We start from the raw sequence: 22,407 nt of genomic DNA, 5'->3' as shown, positions 1-22,407 counted from the left end.
GTAGAAAGTCTTCCCATTTTCATACTTTTAGAACATTTATTTTATATTTCTAATTAGATGAATTTGGTTTGGGTTTGGTTTGGTCTGATTGGTTCTAAAACAGGGTTTTGCTGTGTTAACCCTGGCTAGCCTTAAATTTGTGACCTTCAACCTTCTGAGTGCTGGGATTATAGGTGTACATTACCACATCAGGCTAGACAAACTTTTCTACATAAAGTTTTTGGTTGACCTTTCTGGTTTTCTTTCTTTTTTCTTTTTTTTAAGTTTTATTGCGATATGATGAGAAAAGTTACATGACTTCAATTTATCTGAATTTGTTAACATTTAAAAACATATTTTAAGTAAATAGAATTAAATCACGTTCTTGTTTCCCTTTTGTACCCCAACTCCTCCCAGAGACCCCCCTTTCAATACCTACAATATCTTTTTTTACCATATTCTTTAAAATTTATAAAATATTATAACAATAAAAGTGAGTATTATAAAAGTTGTTTGATATAAAACAACAATCAATTTAACAGTCTTATGTAGATGCTTGTCTATGGCAATACTGAAAATACAAACGTTTTTCTCAATATAAATTTTAGATAACTCCAAATGTATTAACTATATATTTCAAAATAATACATCACTACTAATATTTTCTTAAATGAAGATAAATATATAAAGTGTTTTTGTTTGTTTGTTTTGTATTTAGTTGAGCTTAAGATCTTGGCTCTTACTCTGTTGACTTGATACAAGAGTTACAAACGTCAAGCAAAGCATTCAGTCTCACACTTTTTTGTTCTCTTACAAGCAACCTCCCAATTTAATTGTCTACATTGATTTGGGGTATATAAGTACTTTTAAAATATGTAAGCAGTTCTGAAAACCATACTATACTGTAAAAACATTAAATAAACAATACTACTAATAGAGAGGCTGAGATAGGAGAAGCAAGATCTCAAGACCATTATGTTGTATGCAGCAAGACACTGTCACGAACAAACGAGCTGAAAGTGTATATAGATTATATAATATTGGACCTATTTCTCCAATTACCAAATTAGAGAGACTATTGGATGACAATCAACAAATTTCTAATTCCTCATGTTTTTGGATTTCTATCGATTAAGATATGTTGGTAATATTAATTTTCATATTAAGATAGTAAGAAAAAGTAATTGTTACTTCCTGTTGTTTTTGTTGTAAGAGGTAGAATTAGGCTTGTGTGGATTTGTTGAAAGATTACTTTCTTGCTTCTTCTAGGGTGTAGTTTTGCTCCTTATGTTGATGTTTTTCATCTATTATCCTTTGTAGGGCTGGATTTGTGGAAATATATTGTGTAAATTTGGTTTTGTCATGGAATATCTTGTTTTCTCCACCTATGGTAATTGAGAGTTTCACTGGGTATAGTAGCCTGGGCTGGTATTTGTGTTCTTGTAGGGTCTGTATGACATCTGCCCAAGATCTTCTAGCTTTCATAGTCTCTGGTGAGAAGTCTGGTGTAATTCTGATAGGTCTGCCTTTATATGTTCCTTGACTTTTTTCCCTTACTGCTTTTAAAATTCTTTCTTTGTTTAGTGCATTTGCTGTTTTGATTATTATGTGACAGGAGGAATATCTTTTCTGGTCCAGTCTATTTGGAGTTCTGTAGGCTTCTTGTATGTTCATGGGCAACTCTTTCTTTAGGTTAGGGAAGTTTTCTTCTATAATTTTGTTTAAGATATTTATGGGCCCATTACCTTGGGAGTCTTCACTCTCTTCTATACCTATTATCCTTAAGTTTGGTCTTCTCATTGCATCCTGGATTTCCTGGATGTTCTAGGTTAGGAACTTTTTGCATTTTGCATTTTCTTTTTACGCTTGCCCTTGCTAAATCTGACTGGAGCCTGTCCTTGCTGTGATCCTGGTTGTGTCAGAACTCCTCAGAGTCAAGCTGTCTCTGTGATCCTGTGACCCTGGGCTTGTTAGAGCACCTGGGAGTGGAGCTTCCCCTGGGTGTTGTGGAACTGGCTGTGGAACTTGCACCCAAGGACTGCTCAGGGCACCAGCCCAGACAGACTGGAAGAAACCTGAGTCACTGGGCTGGCGGAGTTCCTGTGTGCCTGGTCCTGCTGGTCCCAGTTACGCCCAGTATTGGGACAGATGTGTGTCCTCCTTACCTCTGATCCTGGCTGTGTTAGAATGCCTGGGAGTGGAGCTTCCTCTGGGTGTTGTGGGACTGGCTGCGGAACTTGCACCCAAGGTCTGCTCAGGGCACCAGCCCAGACAGACCGGAAGAAACCTGAGCCACTGGGCTGGCAGAGTTCCTGTGTGCCTGGTCCTGCTGGTCCCAGTTACTCCCAGTGTTGGGACAGATGTTATGTCCCTGGTTTTTTTTTCTTAACTATTTTGTGTGTGTGAGCATTTTTTTCTTGCACCACATGCATGCCAGATGGCTATTAAGATCAAAAGAGGGTGCTAGATGCTCTGGAACTAGAGTTATAAACAATTGTTGAGTCACTATGAGGGTGCTGGGATTCAAACCCATGCCCTCTTCAGGAGCAACAGTACTCCAGCCCCTAGTTTTGGTTCTCTAACATAGTCTCATATTATAGCCCAGACTGGCCTGGAACTCACAACTTTTTTGCCTCAACTTTCCCAGTGCTCAGACTATAGGAACAAATGACCACAGCAGCTACAAAAAATTATTAAAAGGAAACTGAAAATAACTATAATATAAAAGGTTTTCATTTAACCAGACTAAAAGTACAAACAGTGGCTTCAAGAAAAAACAAATACTGACATAAAGCAATGACAGAGCTCTGAGTGTAGGAGCTCTGAGTCCTGATTATGCTGTGCTCAAGTGTGAGCATCCCTTATGAAAAAACTCACCAGAATGGCAGGGTTTGGATTTTAGGTTGGATTGTTGTTGTTTCCCAGACTGTGGAACACTTAAGATTGTGGGTTTGGGGATTAGGATTGCCAGGCCTATATTAAAGTTATGACTATAAGGATAAGTTATATTATTTCTGTGAGCCTCAGCTTCATGTGATATAATTGTCTTTTTATGATCATAGTTTGCCACTCAATCATATATATGATAATACATGCTTCTATAGGTTCAGACTGATTTGGTAAGACAATGCTCAAAAAAGTCTTTTTACATGTGTAAACTTCAAGCTTTAAGGCTAAGTGGGAACAAGAAGGGTACATACAGAATAAAGCAAAAGAATATGCTGGAGAACATGTGAAAGCTAGGAGGTAATCCTGGGTGGTTACACTAGGTGGAGAGGGAACAGGTGACCAGCTATGGGTGATTTGTTTGTTGATACCATGCTAAAGAAATTAATCCTAGGATGAATACTGGACTAGGTTGTTAAGTAAGGGTGACTGAAGACAGGACAGGCTAGAGAACAGGCCAGAATTCTTAAAATTTTGTTTTTCTCAGAGAACTGAACATTATGTTGGGGATAGAGTCACCCAAACCCAAGAATGAATGAATGAATGAATGAATGAAAGAATGAATGGATGGATGAATATACATATATATATGTAAATCCACAAGAAACCTGCTTACTTTGTAAGCTAGTCACAAGCTGCTTCCAAAATTCATAGGTCACTAAAATGAAGAGGCTCACTGCCAAGGTGAGCCACTTCTCTATGAACTGTTGATCAGGAAGGCCCACTGGGCTCCCCAAACAGTATGCTACTTACTACACTGGTTGCCCACTAGAACTACATAGTGAAACTCTATTCCTTTTGACACGACACGCTTTGGTCACAGGACATAAGGAAATCAAGTTTTAACTGAACAGTGCCAGAAGGTGCTCCAGATGCTGGAGAACTGTCATTAGCAGTCTTACCTGTGAACCATGTCTGCTATACTACCAACTGACCAGGCAAGACATGCCCACTAGAGCAATAATGGCAAGTCTGTTAAAGGAGTAACAACTTTTTGACTGAATTTACCATTGCACGGAAGAGAATATCTGTCTGGTACTGTAAACGTAGAGAAAAATCCCATGGCTTGGGAGGTCATGTACTATAGGAGGGAAGCTACCGTTGTGCTTTTGTTAAGTGAGCATGGCATAACTACCAAATTGCCTTCTAAATCGATTTTTTTATCCCATAGATCAGTGCTGCTGTTGTCACTGGTCAGGAAGCTTATTTTTGCAGGGGGCAGAGGTTATTGCATAAACTCATAACTGGTACACGTCTGAATAACTATTGAAAGCTGAGCCCTACATGAAACACCTGCACCACCAACTCCAAAACACAGGAAATAATGTAAAGGAGGTGAGGGACATATATCAGCTGGAAAAAGAGCTGGAGTGTTGTGGATCATCTTTCTTCTAGACATTGTATGGCTTCTCTCTCTCTTTTTCTCTCTCTCTCTCTTTCTCTCTCTCAACCTGTGTTTTTGGTATTCAAGTATGTATGTGTGCATGCATTCTCACATGTGTTGGTGCATGTGTGTGCATGTACACACATGAAGGTGGAAGCCAAAGGTTAACAGTGGGTATCTAAATCACTCACTACTTTATTTACTAAGGCAGGATCTGCTGCTGATGGGGGTTCACTGATTTGGTTCTCTAGCTAGCCAGCTTGCACCAGTTTCTGACTCTGAAGCACTAAAATAAGAGAAAAGCAGCTTTTATGTAGGTGCTGGAGATCTAACCTCTGGACCTCATGTTTGCACAGAAACCCTTTATCCTCTGAGCCATCTCCACAGCCAGGCTATTGCACTCTCAAACTCTCAGTAACTGAACATAAGGCTGGTCAACATTATGTCAGGAGTGCGATGTGGGGAGGATAGGAGGTACAGATCACAGGGCCAAGAAGCTCCATCCTTCCCTGACAATATAAACAAAGTTAATGCCGCTAGAGATAGGAGAGGCATTTTCTTCAGTGGTACAGCCACAAGTAAGGTGATCATAAATAACATTTCACTCAGGCAACCCTAAATAAACTCAGTGGGTTGTGAAAGGAGGAAGGAAGGAGAAAAGGTGGGAGAGAGATGAAGGAAAGGAAAGACATGACATAAGAATCAGCGAGAGAGTAAAAAAGGACAAAAGGGCTCTGGGATCAACATACCCAAGATATATGCATGTCTGAAAATGTCATATGTCCATTGTTATGTACACTTAATATATGTAATAAAAACTGGACTGGGTGTTGTGGCACACACATTTAATCCCAGCAAAGACAGGCAGATCTCTGGGAATTCAAGAATAGCCAGGGCTACATAGTTGAGATCCTGTCTCTAAAAAGAAATAAAATAAATAGCCGGGGATGTGGCTTAGTTGGCAGAGTGCTTTCCTACCCTGCAAGAAGCCCTGAGTTTGGTCCTCCAAACTTGCTGATGGTACAAGTCTGTAGTCTCAGGAGGATCAAGAGTTCATGGACACCATCTGTTACACAGCAAGTCTCAGGCCAGACTCTGTTTCAAAATACACACACACCTCTCACAGTTCTTGAGCAGTAATGAGATCTTGACTTTCATATAAATACCTATCTAAGAAAGTACAAAATTAAGAATCCAGTTTCAGTTTTAAGAGCTCCAGTATGGTACTGGAGAGATGGCTCAGTGGTTAGAAGTGCTTACTACTCTTCTACAGAATTTTGAGTTTGGTTCCCAGCACTCACATGGGACACCTTATACCGCCTGTTAACTCCAGCTCCTGAGAATCCAACATACTCTTCTGGTCTTTGTACATATGTTCATGCACATGTACACGCTTACGCGCGCACACACACAAAAACTTTAAAAGTTCAAAGATGATAAATATTTAGACAAAAGAGTTAATGCTACATCCACAACTATCCTACACATTTTCAAGCATAAAGAACATTGCATTATGCTATAATATATACAGAAAAGGTAATCTGGCCTGGGTCTTAATGAAAATGAACAGGGATAAACAGTGTCACAAAACTAATCTGTAAATACATTTTCCCTGCTTCAAATCAGCAGAGTGATTGCAGGAGAAAAACAAACTTACCAAATGAATATCGTCCTGAGAACTTTTCCTTCTACAGGGTTTCAGAAGGAAATCTGCAAAAGAAACGAATATTCCATCGTCAACTTGGGCCACTTAAGAGCCCCTTTTAAGATTTTTCATACCAACTATAGAACTGCTGTACTGACTCTTGGTGGATACTCAGCTTTGTTTCTTACATGGATCAAAAACCTAGGGTGCTTCTATGTGAGTTCTCACAGTGAGTTCCTCAGTCCACCAAGTGCCACCTCCCACAGTTGGCAGGGGACCCTTTGCCACTGTCCCCACCATTCTACCCTAGGTGCGACTTCTAGTGTAAGGTCTTCTGTGCATAGAACTCACTTCTACCAAAGGATCTTATTTATTGTTTTAAGATATTAAAGTAATAGGTATACAACTACAATCATAAAGAATTCCTAGCTGGGCAGTGGTGGTGCACGCCCTTTAATCCCAGTAGTTGGGAGGCAGAGGCAGGCAGATCTCTTTAAGTTCGAGCCCAGAGTAAGTTCCAAGACAGCCAAGGCTACACAAAAAGAAGAGGGGTTGGGGGAACCACTCCTGCCATTAGGCAACAATCTGAGCTTCATAGAGATAAGAGAACTAGATCTACCCAAATGTGGCAAATTCTCTCAGTATTTGTACACACATCCTTTTGAGCTTTTTTTTTTTTTTTTTTTTTTTTGAGTTGGTTTTAGTTTTATATTTGTTGGGGGGAGCAGTGTTGATTAGTTGGTTTTGTTTGTAAGAAGGTCTAACTCTGCAGCCCAGGTTAGCCTGGTATTCACCATGTAACTAGAAACTAGACTAGAATTTGTGGTGCTCTGCCTGCCTTAGCCTACTGGGAGCTGGGATTATAGGTCTGAGCTACCATATTCAGCACAAAACTATTACCTAAAATATATGAAGTAACATAACTAAGACTTACAGAATACCAAAACTAAAGAATTAGGAAATGAATGGCAATGTTTAAGAAGCAAAGCAATGGTATGGTGGTGACTACTCAAGTAATTAGGCATGTATAGGATTAAACTCAAGACACAGGTCAAATCTACGGATAAGAATGAAATACAAGCTTGGCAGTAACACACACTTGTAATCTTAGCACTTAAGAGACTAAGGCTGCAGTACTGCTGCAGGTTCATTTCTAACCTCGGCTATATACCAAGACTCCATCTCAAAAATAAAAAAAGAACAACCAGCTTATGGTGCTAGACAAATCAGACAACAGCAACACTCAACAAAAAAACTAAAGCAGATCAGCTGTGTGCCAGCAATGACTCCTCAGTAATCACACTCAAACATCTCCTTAGTACGTGAGTGGATCATCACTGTGACAGAGCCAACAGAGCAAAAAACTGGGCATTCCTCTAAGGACAATGCCAGATAAGGGCTATGTAAAGTCTAAAAGAAGCTCTCCTACACCAGGAGGTCATAAATACTTCAGAGAATAACAATACATATGTTTGAGTGACGTTTAATATTCTCCTGTTCATTGAGACAGGATATAATGTAGCTATGTTAAATCCAAACAATTAATTAAAAGATATAACTATAATGGATATTTAAATACATGAGGCACAAATCAAAGCAGGGGATGGGACTGAAATAGAGTAACTTTAAGCTAATCTTTATGCATTAGTTTTACCCTAAATTCTATAACTAAGGTCTAGAGGGGCAAAAAAAAAAAAAAAAAAAAAAAAAAAATCAATCTTTCTGAATCTCTCAATAAAATATAAATTTCTATTACACACACATACACAAACTGCCATGTGAATGTAATTTTATTTACTATAGGAAATAGTCCTGGGGCTAAGGACATAGATCAGCACCTATAGTTAGATCCTCAACATCCATTTAAATGACAGATGTGGCAGCACATGCCTATAATCCCAGAATTGAGAAGGTGGAGACAGGAGGATCCCTGGGGCTTGCTGGCCTGCCAATCTACCCAACCAGTGAGCTTCAGGGTTAGATAGAGACCTTCTCAAAAAAATAAACTGGATAAGCAATCATGGAAATTACCAAAGACAATCTCTGGCTCCCTTCATGCCTACTCAGCTCCACCCACACCCACACCCAGGCACAGTGGTGACGGTCCTATACAGAGTAAAGACCAATATACCTGATTTTAAACACCATGGTAATATATATTACCATACAGCAATTCTGGAAGATAACAACTTATAGGTCTGAAGGCTCTGAGACCAAGAAGGAATATATACATTCAATGTCTACACGAACTAGTTTATGTAATTAACTACATGAAAGCTACACTGGCTTCAACAAAGGCAGAGAGGTATACCATTTGTATATCACTGATAATTTTTTAAATTAAATATGAAAATAAACCAAGTTAAAAACAAATAAACAAAGAAAATCTAAAATATTTAGGGGTGGAGAGTGGGTAAGTAGATATTGTTGACTCTGGTATGTCTGGGGGAAAAAAGTGCTTTTTAGACTGTCCTGTCTCACTTTTCAAATGGAGACTAAGAGTATAAAACTTTAAGAAGGCAATATTAAACATTCATTTTTAAACGTTCTTTTGCTTTCCACCAAAATGAAAACAAAAGGACTTTCTTGCTTATAAATAATAAGAAACAGATTCAGACACAATTGAGTACAGAGGCAACATTTAAAAATTCATGCTTGTGTGACATGGCTTGGCTGATAGTGTCTGCCTAGCATGAGCAAAGAAAGGCCCTGGTTCAACACCAAGAACTCCCTAAAGCCCGGCATGTTACACGCCTGCCTCTAAGCCTAGCATTCCCAAGTAGAAGCAGAAGAATCTGAAGTTTAAAGTTATCCTTGGCTAAAAAAGGGGTTCCAAGAAAGCCTGAGCTACACGAGGCCCTGTCTCAAAACAAACCAATGAACCCAAACAAACAAACCCAGACAAAACAAAAAAGAAAAACAAAAACAAAAACAAAAACAAAAAGTCAGTGGAGTTAAACTTTAAGGAATATTTTACAACTGACATTACCACTGGGTGACTTTTTCTCCCTCCATCTTAGCGCTTCCTTACTATGGTTATTAACACTTCTGACATCCAAAGCTAGACTTTAGTAGCATGTTTACTAGGATTATTCAATGGTAGGGAAATTATTTAATCACAAGAATTAACCTACACCCACGCATTTAATAACTGAATGAACTGACTATGATTAAAACTTATTCCCTGAATGTCAAGTTTTCTTTGAAGCCTTTGCTACTGAAATCAAGAATGAATGAAAACAGAAACAAAGAGGCAGTTCAAAAGAGTGACTGCATGCACTCCCCATGGTTAAAGTGATGGAGGGCCTCTTACCTAAGAGCACTGGTGGGTGGGGCATGACACAGAGATAAATAAAATAAAGCTCCTACCCTGTGTAGCACCATCTGGTCTGAGTGTGATTTTTTCAAATTGTGACATTTTAATGTACAAGCATGCTTTGTAAAGACAAACAATGGTGCGTACAGAAGAAGTCAGTGCCAGATGAAGTGAAAGCATTAAGCACCATGTTTAAAATCAAAACCAGACCCTGTGTGTGTCTTTTACCTTTCTAGAGACACTAATGATTGACAGTAGTCAGAGCCCTGGATGCAGTTTCCTGATTAGTTTACTGCATTTCTCTGCCAGCTGTGGGGTATAGATAAGCAGCTAACTGTTATCATGCCTACCACAAAAACAACCATCCTTCTCTTGGGGAAAAAAAAAACACCTAAATTGCCAGAAACAGCCAGACCCCGTGTAATAATTCCATATCAAAGAATATACACTGGTAGCAAGTTGCTTCGAACAGCAATTCTTAAATGTCACTGCCAAGAGGAAATGTCTGGTTTCAGCAGAAAATAACCAAGGAACTACTCTGGTATAATTCTGGAATTAGACAAATGATGTAGAGTATGTGGCTCATGGATTATACAAATTTATTTTTTAAACATGGGAGATTCTAAATATACTCTTCAAAGGGTGTTCTGCAATAGGATTTCAGTTGCTGGTCAACAATGAAGATCATTTGTCTTCAACGAGGAGCTGAAATGCTGGCAGCACCTTTCCCAACTGTGGACCTCACACTGTAACTCTGCTCTGCTGTTTTAGACACTAAGATTTGACTATACCTCACAAGCACCTTTTACTTTGCTGTCTCAAGGAAGTAATGTAGCACGAGGAAGCCACAGTCACAGAAAAAATTATCTATGTTCAAACTGCAAGCAAAGCTGATTGGTGACTGTTAAAATAACTTATTTTACAAGGATTTTTCTTTTAAATTTAAACCCTTTAAAGGGAAGGAAACAGAACAGGCATTTATCTCAGTTCAGCGCTGGCCTAGTCTACAAAGAGAGCTCCATGACAGCCAGGGCTAAACAGAGAAACTCTGTCTCAAAAACAAAAAAAACAAAAAACAAAAAACAAAAAAAACCTATAACAACCACATACAATTTACCTTTTAAAAAGTTAAAATTTAAAACTTCAAAAATATAAAGATAATACATTCTTCTGACTTGCTCTTTATAATTACATAAATTATAAATTATATAATATAAACATATAAGCTATAAATATATATAAATTATAAATATAAATATATATAAAAATTATATAATTATAATTTATGATATATTCTTTTTCTTTTCCTATTTGACTCAGATGTATTAAGCCATTAAAAGAATTATAAGAAAGTTCCACAAGTAATCTATAATGTTATTTTCTGACTTCCCCTATAAAGAGGGAAGGTATCACTTTACTATTGAAATTAAGGATTAAAAATGAAGGCTGGTGAGATGGCTCAGTGGTTAAGAGCACAGACTACTCTTCCAGAGGTCCTGAGTTCAATTCCCAGCAACCACATGGTGGCTCACAACTATCTATAATGAGATTCTATGCCCTCTTCTGGTATGTCTGAAGACAGCTACAGTGTACTCATATTAAATAAATAAATATTTAAAAAAATATTAAAAACCAATTTTGGAGTTCAGTGGTTTAAGTAAAGTCCTCAATTAGGATCCCCAGCTCCCATTTAAAAGCTAACATGATATCACAAACCTGTGCTGACGAGGTAGAGACAAGGCCGAGGTTCAGTGGCTCTGTATAAAAAATAAGGTGGAAATAAAGACACACAATGTCAACCTTAGGCTTTCTAATAAATGTGTACTAGTGAGTGTACACACCTACATACACTATAAGGCAGCACTTAAGTAGGCTTAACATCTAAAATGAAAAAATGTTCCTTATTTTCTAAAAGGGGAGGTGCATAATTTACTGAGAAAAGTGTCTGGGACTGGAGAGAGTTCAGCAGTTAACAGCATTTGCTGCTCAATCACAAGGACTGTCAGCTCCCAATGCCTGCACTGGGCAGCCAACAGACCCAAGTCTGCTTCCAGCCGCTGAAGGCAGACACGCACACGCACACACACACTAAGTAAATAAAGTAATTTAAATTTCCCCTTCTTTATTTTATGTGCATGGATATTTTCCTGTGTGTGTGTCTGTGCAGCAGGGCCCATGCAGGCCAGAAGAGTGCTTCAGATCTTTTGGGACTAGAATTACAGATGGTTGTGAGCTGCCATCAGCTGTTAGGAAATGAACCCAGGTCCTGTAGAAAAGCAACAAGAGTTCTTCACTTCCTAAGTCACCTCTCCAGAACCTAAAATTATTTCTTTAGACTGTTCAAGACTCAATTATTAAGGGAAAAAAATGATAGGAAATCTAGTACGGCACCACTAAAGATTAATTTAATTAAAAGCCATGTAGGATCAATCTGTCTGAGTGTCAGAGCTGGTTTGTTATTTATAATTCAGTGGCCACATCACAAAGACTATCTGTAGCACTGGAAGTCTCTAGACTTTTGTTTCTTTGACTAGTTCCAAAGTATACCCAAGGGAAGGCAACCTTCCTAGCACATGCTAATGTCTCGTACTAGGCACTTGCTCTCAGTTACCTTCTGGCGCAGAGGACAGAAGCAGCTGGAGCAGTTGTCCACGTTCTTTCACTCCACCTCAATGCACAGATCAAATAATCTATTGAAACAGAAAGACAATTCAATTTCTAGAACTTCACGGAAACTTAAATATACCTAATAGTAAGTTTATAATGACTTCTCCTGCCTTAACATTTTAATTAACATTAAACTACAAAATATATCTACTCTGTTCATAATATTCCAAAAATAAATTCAAGTAGATTTTCTTAGATAAAAAACTTAAAATACCTGTCCCTATGATAAATAGGTTCTTTTTTTTTTTAAAAGATTTTATTTATTTTATGTGTATGAGTACACTGTAGCTGTACAGATGGCCGTGAGCTATCAGGTGTGTGGATGCTGGGAATTGAACTAAATACCTCTGCTGGCCCTGCTCGCTCTGGCCCTGCTCGCTCCCCCGTAATTCACTGTAGCTGTCTTCAGACACACCAGAAAAGGGTGTCAGATCTCATTATGGGTGGTTGTAAGTCACCATGTGGTTACTGGGATCCGAACTCAGGACCTTCGGAAGAGCAGTCGGTGCTCTTACCCACTGAGCCATCTCGCCAGCCCTGATAAATAGGTTCTTAAAAGGATTCTGCAATTACGTTTAAATTAAGAACTCCTATACCTTTTTACCATTTAATTTTTGAAAAAAAATTACATGATACTGTATTTACATCATAAGAACTGTTTCTTGCTGGGCAGTGGTGGCACACACCTTTAATCCCAGCACTTGGGAGGCAGAGGCAGGTGGATTTCTGAGTTCGAGGCCAGCCTGGTCTACAGAGTGAGTTAAAGGTAAAAGGACGTACAGCACTCTGCATGGTAGATATTTTCAATGCTAGTGCTAGCCTTATTTTAATATTGTAGAATTGTGTGTGCAAGAAGTGTACGGGTCTAGGCTGAGTTTACGCTGACACGGCGTTCAAATTCACCTAGGAGTTTAACGGCAAGAGTTCGAATGAGATGATAGCAGCAGTATTAAATGTAAAAGAGTTGCTCATAACAAAAGGAATCAGGGTTGAAAAGGATGCATTAAAAAATCTCTCAGATGAGATAGAATCTTGATGCACATGGCTTCAAGAAGTAAGTAAGAATGTTAAAAATAAGACTGCATTGCAGGGAACTACAGGTCTAGAGATCCTGGTGCAAAGGCAGGAAAATAGACAATGTTTCACATGTAGAAGTATAAATCATTTTAAAATGATTGCCCTAAGAAATTAGGAGCCACAAGCAGGCAGCAGTGAGGTGCTGCCCCGAGGGTCTGTCCTCGTTGGAGAGGAAAGCATCGGGCCAAAGATTTGTAGATTTTTTTTAAAAAAAGGCCTTCAAGACAATGGCCTGGCCATGGCGGGAATTCTGTGATTTGGGTGACATGACTAAGCTCGCAGGCCGGTTGTGGTGGCACACGCCGGTAGGATTTGCTGAGGAGGCAGAGACAGGCAGATTCCTGAGTTATACAAATGGTGTGAGAGATGGATTTAAACTGAAAGACAAAGCAAAAGCTGATCTAAGTTGCTCTGCTAAAAAGCTGCTTGTAAAACGGGTCAGAAGCCTAAGTTCTAAATTCTTTGATTGATTTAAATTTATAAGATTTGTGTAGCTGTTTCATTTGGTTTTTAACTACTCTTAAAGGTATAAATATATTCTGTATTGGGTATGGTAAAACGTTGTAACTGAAAGCTAGTTTAAAGCTGGTAACTCAGGTAACACACGTGGCTTATCGGTTGGCGCCATGATTTTACTTTCCATAGAGATCTGGCGTGCTCTGAGAATTTGTCTCAGAATGACCCAGGCTTGCTAGCTTCGGTTCAGAGGCAGAGAGACACTTGAATGGCTTTGTGGCGTGAATGTGGTGTTTTTGATATTGATTTTGGAGAATGTAGATTGTTTAAATTTGGGTTTTGCTTTTTTAAGCAGCAAAACTGCCCTTAGAATCTTTTGGGTGTAACTCAGGTGGTTTGCTCAGTGAAATATTTACATTTGAGTTAATGCAAAAGTGCAGAGGATCCTGTAAAGCCTGAGAGGCATTCCTTTTGTTTTACAAACCAGGCCTAGGGAAGTCTTCCTGGCCTCACCTCTCCCTTACCACAGAGAAATTGTTTTTGAGACAAAACCAGAGATGTCACAGTTCTATAGGTGTGGTTCAAAGTAATTTTAAACTTGGGGTTTATAGAGAGTCAATGTCATGGAGTAGAGTTATAGTGTTTTAGGAGGTTGTTTTCCCCTTTATATCCTTATAGTTTTAAAGACTTTATTTGTCTCTGCACAGATAATTAAACTACGTGCCAGTCACTGTTTTTAAAGTGCTAAAACCAAACTTTTAATTTACCAAAATATATATATATATATAGCTCAGAGTTTATAATTGCTTAGAGTTGTTCCTTTTTAAATATTACTAATTCTCAAATTTTACAGTTGTTCATGCTTATACAACTAAAGTTAAGAGAAAGTACTGTTCCTTTAAAAAACTGTCTTCAGATATCTTAAACTGCCTGGACAAGACCCTTAAGGCAATGATACATCAAATTTGTATCCCAGGCAGATTACAGACTTTATACAAAAACAATTGGTCATATAATGTAATTCTTTATATCATCAAAATAGTAATAGCTTAAGATGATATTTTGATATTTTTAAAAAAGATATTTCTGATTAAAAAAATAAAATAAAATATGCACATGTAACTATAGATACTGAAAGGCTGGAGAATCTTAGAATTTAAAATGAGGGCATTTAATACAAATGGCCACTGTAGCCAGCCAGAAATATAAAGTAGCCAGTTCTAGGAACTCAGAGCCTCAGGGCTCTGGTTCCCGATACCTGCCCCTCCTGAATGATCCACAATGAGGGCGGAACTAGGAATGAAGGTCTACTGGTTTATGAGGCTCTCCACCCTGCCAACCAGTAGATGAAGGTTACATTCCTAGAATGAATGTGTTCCCCTCCCTAACCAAATACCTTGGGTCAGGTCCCTCTGAAAGTTTCCACTATTTATGTTCTGTTTCCTTGGTAACCCTCTTCCCACCCCCTGCTTATGGATGTTCCCTTAAATACCCCACACTTCTTGTGTTCAGAGTCGAACTCCTCTGACTGGCAAGGTCATGAGATCGACCCCGGTACCAGTATCCCCAATAAACCTCATGTGATTGCAGCAAGTTCGGTCTCTCATGAGTCATTGGGTGGTCGTGTTGTCCCGAGACTTGAGTAAGGATCTCCCCAGTTCTGGGGGTCTTTCAATACTTTTCAATTTTTCTAGTTAAAATTGTCTTAACAAAAATGTAACAAAAATTATAGTCATTGCCTACATTAATTTTCTATGTTTGGTGTTCCTAAATAGATTGGAACATATTATAAAACTGACTATTACAGTCAGGCATTTGAAATGTTTTGTTAACAATCTAATGTTATCCATATTACTGAGATAAGTTATTTCTCAGAGACAATATTTACTCAATGTGCATTTCGCACTTTGAAAATCTTAAATTTTAATATTAAAGGAAGGGGGAATATGCACCCCACTTCAAAAGCATTTTGTTTTTTGCTTGTTTTGAAAAGCATTTCATTTTTTGCCTCTTTTAAGGCATGCCTCGCTTTTTGCTTGTTTTAAAATATATATAATTTTTCCCAGGCTGATACTAAAAGTCAGTCTGCTATGGATTACCACTGGCATCCACATATTTTCAATTTTTATGCCATGATGGAAAGGCGTGTCACTTTACTTATTAACACATATTATCTTCACCCCACTTTATTCTGGGGCAGAGGGTCTGTGTGTATATATTCCCAGAAAGAGGACAGAGCACGCTGGCTCCCAGAAAGATTAATTCGCCAAGTGGACTCAGAGCCACAACCCTCTTAGTAAAGGTGCTTAAACGCACTGCAAAAAAGATTTTTTGGCCTTTTGTTTTTGCCTTTTCCTTTTTCTGTTTCTTTTTTGTTTTTTAGCTGACAGCCTTTTTTCTGTCATTTTGGAAATGCCCGCTTACAATTCAAACTCATTTGCTCATGCCCGGAGCTAAAGCCTGAATGCTTCAGTATTTACATTTCAAAGGCTGGTACATCCCGAGGTTACCAGCCAAACCCTTCCGATTTACATTTAAATTGAGCCCTGATCTCTAGGTTCCCTGAGTCTGAACTAGTAATTTACAATTGAAGTCAAGAGGCTACACCCATCCCTGAGCACAATGGCTGCAGGCACTGCTTCAAATGGACTTCAGAAAGAATGGACTCCAGAGAGACTTGCTGTCCAAGACTTTGCAGGTATTTGAGGCATATCTTGGCGCTAGCTGCATGGGCGAATGTTACATTTCAGAAACCTATGGTCCACAATCCTAGCGGATATCCACCTATGACAGAGGTACGCGCCGAGTGGCTGTGTTTTGGAAAAAACACGAAAAGAGCCCAGTTTGTAGAATCAAACTAGCTGCACGTAACCTTCATGACGGGTAAAGATATCTGCCAGAGATAACAAATACCCAGGTTAATTCTGACTAAGCACCGTAAAAATCCACATGCAAAGCTATGCCCATTGATATGGCCTTAACCCTACTTTCATATAATACACAAGGGCGAGATGTTGGGGTCCCTCAGATGAAAGACATCTGAGTTTGCCACTGCAGGCTCAACTCATGCCTGCTGTGCGCCTGCTGGCTGGCAGGTATACAGCCTGAAGATATCTGCTGTTGACCTCCTCCCCCACTGTGGACTGTGCCTCCAGCCATTCCCCGGAGCTGAGACCTGTGAGATGCCCAGAGTTTACACCTTCAGCCCTGCAGCCGGTTTCCCTTTGACATCTTCCTAGACTCTGCTTGGACTCTTCCTGACTTCTCCCTAATTCCTTATGTTATTCAAATATCGTTGTAACCAGAGATTCAGTATGTTCTCTTGTATATAATTGCTGAACCCCCCAAGTAAAGGAGAGTCTTGATTGGAAACCCTCAACTTGGCTCCGTGTCCTTTTGTTCTCGAACTCTGTGTTTCAGGTCTCCGTTCTCCCTTTGGTCGAGGCAGAACCCGGTTCATGAAACTGCGGGACAGTTTCACAGGGCTATACAGAGAAACCCTGTCTTAAAAACAAAAACAAACAAACAAAAGAACTGTTTCCTATGTACTCAGAAAAAAAGAAAATAAATCTTTAAGTTATATTACAAAGACAAGCATAGTTTTAAAGGCCACTAAAGCTCTAGAAAAAATTTCTAAAGCCATCAATGTTAGTTTTGAAACCTGCCAAACTGACACAGCTTATACTGAGTGTCTGCATGAGCCGCTCTTAAAATACCAGCACACTTTGCTCCTGAATCTTCCCACAAAGCAAATGTCGAACAATATTCCCTAACCCTCTCACCAAGCAGTTGCCTAATAAAAAGAAAGTTAAAAAAAAAGCCTAATCTGGCAGTCAGCTTGCTAAAAGTACCCCAAAACTATGTCCATGTTAAATAACATGTCTTATTTTCCTATCTTCTCTAGACACTTGACATATTAAACACAAATTCTACAAAAAGTATGAAAGTAAACCACACTAAAATAAATAAATAAATAAATAAATAAATAAATAAATAAATAAATAAATACTAGTACTCTAAACCAAGTTGATCTGCACACTAGTTATCATGTTTGAGTATTTTATTAGGATAAGGTGGCTTGCCCCTTTTGTGAGTTGAGTCTTGAGTTTTATGTACAGTAAACAGGCATCAAAATGGTCAAGACAGGGACTCAGCTCTGCCAGTAAAGTGATTGCCTTGCAAGAATGAAGCCATGGGTTCAATCTGCATCAATCTAAAATAGATAAAGACCAGAAAGCTCAATGAAAATGCATACCCATCCTCTCAGCCTACAAATCAATCTCAACACTTGGGAGGCCAAGGCAGACAGATCTCTAAATTCAAGGTCAGTCTGGTCTATAGAGTTCCAGGGCAGCCAGAGCTACAGAGAAACACAAACAAACAAGTAAATAAATAAACTTTGAAATTATGTCATCACACTTAAAAACTGCTATGCTTGAGGCTTAACTGAAGTAGATAGCTCAGAAAGCAATTCTCACTCTTGCCCAGGGCCTGGATTCAATTGTCAGCCTCCACACTGTGGCTCACAACTCTCTGTAACTCCAGTACGGGGCAGGATGCCTTCTTCTATCCTCTATAGGCACCAGGCACGCATGTGGTATACAGACAGAAATGCAAGCAAACCAATACATATATAAAATAAAAATAAATAAATCTAAGAAAGGTTTTTAACCTGCTGTACTTACCTAGCACATACAAAACAAACTGTATACCTCTCCAGGCTATAAATGCATTCAGAAAAAAGCACACTCAAAGAAATAAAATACACAAGGTAAAGGTTGTGCGCAATAGAAAGAGCCTACTCTTCTCCTAGCCTAGTTAAAATTTATATTCTGGCAATTAGGTAGGGGGCTACTCATATTTCTGAAAACAAGCCAATAAAAACTCCAATAACCTCCAATAACCACATACCACAATGAGGTCTCTGTTTACGAAGCAAATTCAAAGACCTGGCCTCTCTAAACAGTCCTCCTTAGAATAGTTAAAGCCAAAAGACCAGAAATCAGCATCTTTAACACATACTCAGGGGAAAAAAAACACACAAAAAACAAAAAACAACCACTCTTTACATGTAAGCAGAAGAGTCTATATCTCTGTCACCGTCCTATTATGTACAAGGGAAAAAAAAAAAACAGAACTTAACTAATGCCAAAAAGAGTTTATCACCATGTTTTACTTATAAAAAGGAAACCAAAATTATCAAGTTAAATAAGGGCTAATAAAAGTTGTTAAGTAAAAGGAATTCTCTCTTGTGCTTTTAAATAACTGCATATAAGTCAGCAATTCAGAAAAGTTTAAACAATCCTGAGTTCACACAGAAGACAAAATCCAGAACCATGGCTTTAAAAACTTTTTCAGCTACTATGAAATCAGTTGGAAACTTAGAGGAGGCTCCTTCAAGAGATAGTTATATTCATACAAATATTGATGAAATAGTCTCAAAATGAAAAAACAGCCAAACAGAAACCTACTCTATATACATTATAGAGTAACCCAAAGACAATGATCATACATCAAAAACAGACTAGACGGGTGTGGTAAGGAGGCTAACAAAGGAAGATTTCAGATTGAAGCAAACCTAGGCAATGATTTCCACCACTAAATAAATAATACTCCATTCAGGGAAAAAAAATATCCAATGGACACAGAGCATGTGAATGTGAAGTACCTATATGCAGCAGTTCCCACACTTAGAAAGACAGACACGTACACACATACATATATACACATGCACACACACACTACAATATGTGGTATACATGCCACTCAAAAACAGTAAGGTTTCATGCCTACCAAGTTGCTCTTTGAAAATACATTTTGAATATATCACTTCCTGTTTCAGTAGTGTCAAATCACATTGACATCAAGCCAACCCACTGGTCTTGCTCTTGCCCCATGCAGTCTTCCAGTTGTCAAACTCCAAGTAATAATAAACAAGGCCCTCCAATTTGCCTTACATTATTTAGCAGTAAACATATTAAAGTGCCACTATGAATATTTACTACCTTCTCTAAAGTTTAAAAAAAAAACAGGGCTGGTGAGATGGCTCAGTGGGTAAGAGCACTGACTGCTCTTCCAAAGGTCCTGAGTTCGGATCCCAGCAACCACATGGTGGCTCACAACCACCCGTAATGAGATCTGACGCCCTCTTCTGGTGCGTCTGAAGACAGCTACAGTGAATTACACCGGAGGGAGCTGGCTGGAGGCAGCAGGGCCGGAGCTAGCGGGCCAGCAGAGGTCCTGAGTTCAACAGCAGCCACACACATGATGATTCATGGCCATCTGTACAGCTACAGTGTACTCATACACATAAAATAAATAAAATAAATCTTAAAAAAAAAAAAAACATTTCTTGGTTGCTACCATTTGTCATATTGTAAAATAAACTGCGTTTCAAAAATAGACAACCTGTTTTATCTGGAAATAAAAGATATCTGGATCTCTACCCTGAATATCTTTTTACTAAAATTTAATCAGAAGTCCTACACTGTGGTCCACACCTTTAATCCCAGTACTCCAGTAAAGGCAGGCAGATCTCTATATAGAGAGATACAGGCCAGCCTGGTCTACATAGAGAGACCACTATTTCAAAAGAAGAAAAAAAAAATGCAATCAGTATATAACTGACACACTATGTACATTTAAAGTGAACTTTTTCATTGTTTTATTTTAAAAACATATTTTAACTTAAAATGCATATTTACGTACACAGTATAATGGACATTCACACTGCTGTACAATCAGTATCTGGAAAAATCACTATCCATATTCCAGAATTTTTCATCCTACTAAACTGAATCTCTCCCCGTGCTCTTGTAATTCATTGCTCAGTCCCTATATTCACTATCACTTTGCTTACATGGATTTGCTTTTCTGGGTAGCTCAAATAAACTTATCAAATCCCTTGTATCAATTTTTCAAATAGCTAAGTTATTAGAATAGAAATATTTGATTCCACTTCATTACTTAAAGAGAACAGCTACTTCATTTGGCCTAAGGAATGCTATGGAAATAACTTAGAATCAAAAAGAAAAAGAGAATATGACCCAAGAAGCCATGAATCAGGAAAATCCTAAGAAAATTATAGCAGTGTTCAGAGACCTTTCAAAACTATTGACAGAACACTCTAGCTTCTAGTCCTCAAGATCCCCTAGTTGCCTGCTGCCTTCTTCCTTCAATTATGTAAAATGCTGCCAGATTCTGCCAGAGACTCCCTCCTACCCCCTCTCTGTTTATTTGTTTAAGCTTTAACTGAGTCTCTCAGTCACCACTAACAGAGTCCTGAAAAATAAATCATACTTATGGTGTATCGTGTTTAAAAACAACGAAGAGAAAGAATTACTGGGACCTAGATGAGAAATCCTTCTGTTCACCATTTCCTGTATCAACTGAACACAAAACACTTTTCCTAATAACTGTCAGTTAATGCTCATGAGATACTGAACACTTAACAAAACTTCATTTTTAAAGCCTTATCATAGTTTATTGACAAAAGTACTCATTTGAGTTCATTCTTTATAACTTTTCATTCACACTAACATGGAAAATTAGAGTTAAGAATGTAGCTAAGTAGTAGGGTACCCACCTAACATGTACAAGGCACTGGGTTTGATCTCAAGAACCAAAAGAAAACAAAACAAAACAAAAAAGATATGAAGAGACGGAATAAGGAAGGAGAGAAAAAAAGTATTCTAAGCAATCCAGAATTCTAATATACTCAAAAATTAGTTTAAAAGGACAAAAAAAATCTGTTGTTTTATTTATATTAAAGCCATCAAATATTTTATTTACTATAGTTAAATAGTCACTAAATTTAATAAACTATAAGTTAAACATTCTCCAGAAATATACTGATATAGATATTACATTCAATATATGGAGATATACTGTTGTTTTAGAAATAACATAGTGACAATTCTCGCAAATTACAATGTATAATTCATTCATTGTAATCAATCAACCTTTGTAACTGATGATTGGAATAACAAGGTTTAACAACTATAAGTGTAAACATTTCTAAAGTTTAATTTAAAAAATTAAAAATATAATTAAGAGATTCAGTGATCAGAATGCTAAGATAGCATGCCCAAAGGCCTCAATCACTATTATCAACAAAAAGAAAAATAAGGATATGTATTAAATATGGTTTTTACACATTTACTGCAAATAAAGATTTATCAGGGTAAAAAGAATGCCACAAATTTTCTTATTTGGTATTCTTTCTGGTCACACCAGCTAAGAAACCTTAAGTATCAACAGCTTTATGTCACATTCTTATTATATGAAGAATAAAGTATTGTTGTTTCCCTATTTAGGGTATCCATATTCATTTTCATCCTGTTCATTCATGCCCTTTGTTCATTCTGACAAACAAAAAAGCAAAACAAAACAAAAAGTTGAGGGCTAGGGTCGGGCAGTGGTGGCGCACGCCTTTAAATCCCAGCACTTGGGAGGCATAGGCAGGCGGATTTCTGAGTTTGAGGCTAGCCTGGTCTACAGAGTGAGTTCTAGGACAGCCAGGGCTACACAGAGAAACACTGTCTCAAAAAGCCATTAAAAAAAAAAAAAAGTTGAGGGCTAGGGAGATGCTGAGTAGCTAAAAGTGCTTACCACGCAAGCCTGAGGACCTGAGTTTCAACAGCCAGAACCCATGTACAAGCTAGACAGTCTGTACTCCCAATGAGCCTACAGACAGATGGATGGCCAGGAAAAAGAGACCTAAGAAGCCCCAGAAGCTCATGGCCAGCTAGCCTGGCAGACCAAGGCAAACAAGAGACCCTGTCACAAACAAGGTTGAAGATAAAGACTGACACACAAAGTTGTTTTTCTGACCTCCACAAGTGCACTGTGGCATGCACATACCCATTACTGGAATGTGATCATGCAGGTGCGCACACACTCTCCTCTCTCTCTCTCTCTCTCTCTCTCTCTCTCTCT

The 22,407-nt window shown here is 38.3% G+C and overlaps 1 protein-coding gene across 4 annotated transcripts in view; it reads right to left on the bottom strand.

Moving 5' to 3' along the window:
- Mtmr3 (myotubularin related protein 3) overlaps positions 1-22,407 on the bottom strand; it is a 124,149-nt gene that overhangs the window by 58,802 nt on the left and 42,940 nt on the right. For 2 of the 4 annotated variants that reach the window (XM_031339981.1, XM_031339984.1), the window contains exons 2-4: positions 11,882-11,960; positions 10,987-11,027; positions 5,967-6,019 (exon numbers count right to left, since the gene is read on the bottom strand). The gene's annotated coding sequence lies outside the window, so the exon portion shown is untranslated. The remainder of the gene's footprint in view (positions 1-5,966; positions 6,020-10,986; positions 11,028-11,881; positions 11,961-22,407) is intronic. The other 2 variants (XM_031339982.1, XM_031339983.1) reach the window with 2 other exon arrangements.

Source organism: Mastomys coucha, unplaced genomic scaffold, assembly GCF_008632895.1.
Source record: "Mastomys coucha isolate ucsf_1 unplaced genomic scaffold, UCSF_Mcou_1 pScaffold22, whole genome shotgun sequence".
Lineage (NCBI taxonomy): Eukaryota > Metazoa > Chordata > Mammalia > Rodentia > Muridae > Mastomys > Mastomys coucha.
The sequence above is the reverse complement of the archived record's forward strand: the minus strand, read 5'-3'. Positions and strand labels throughout refer to the sequence as shown.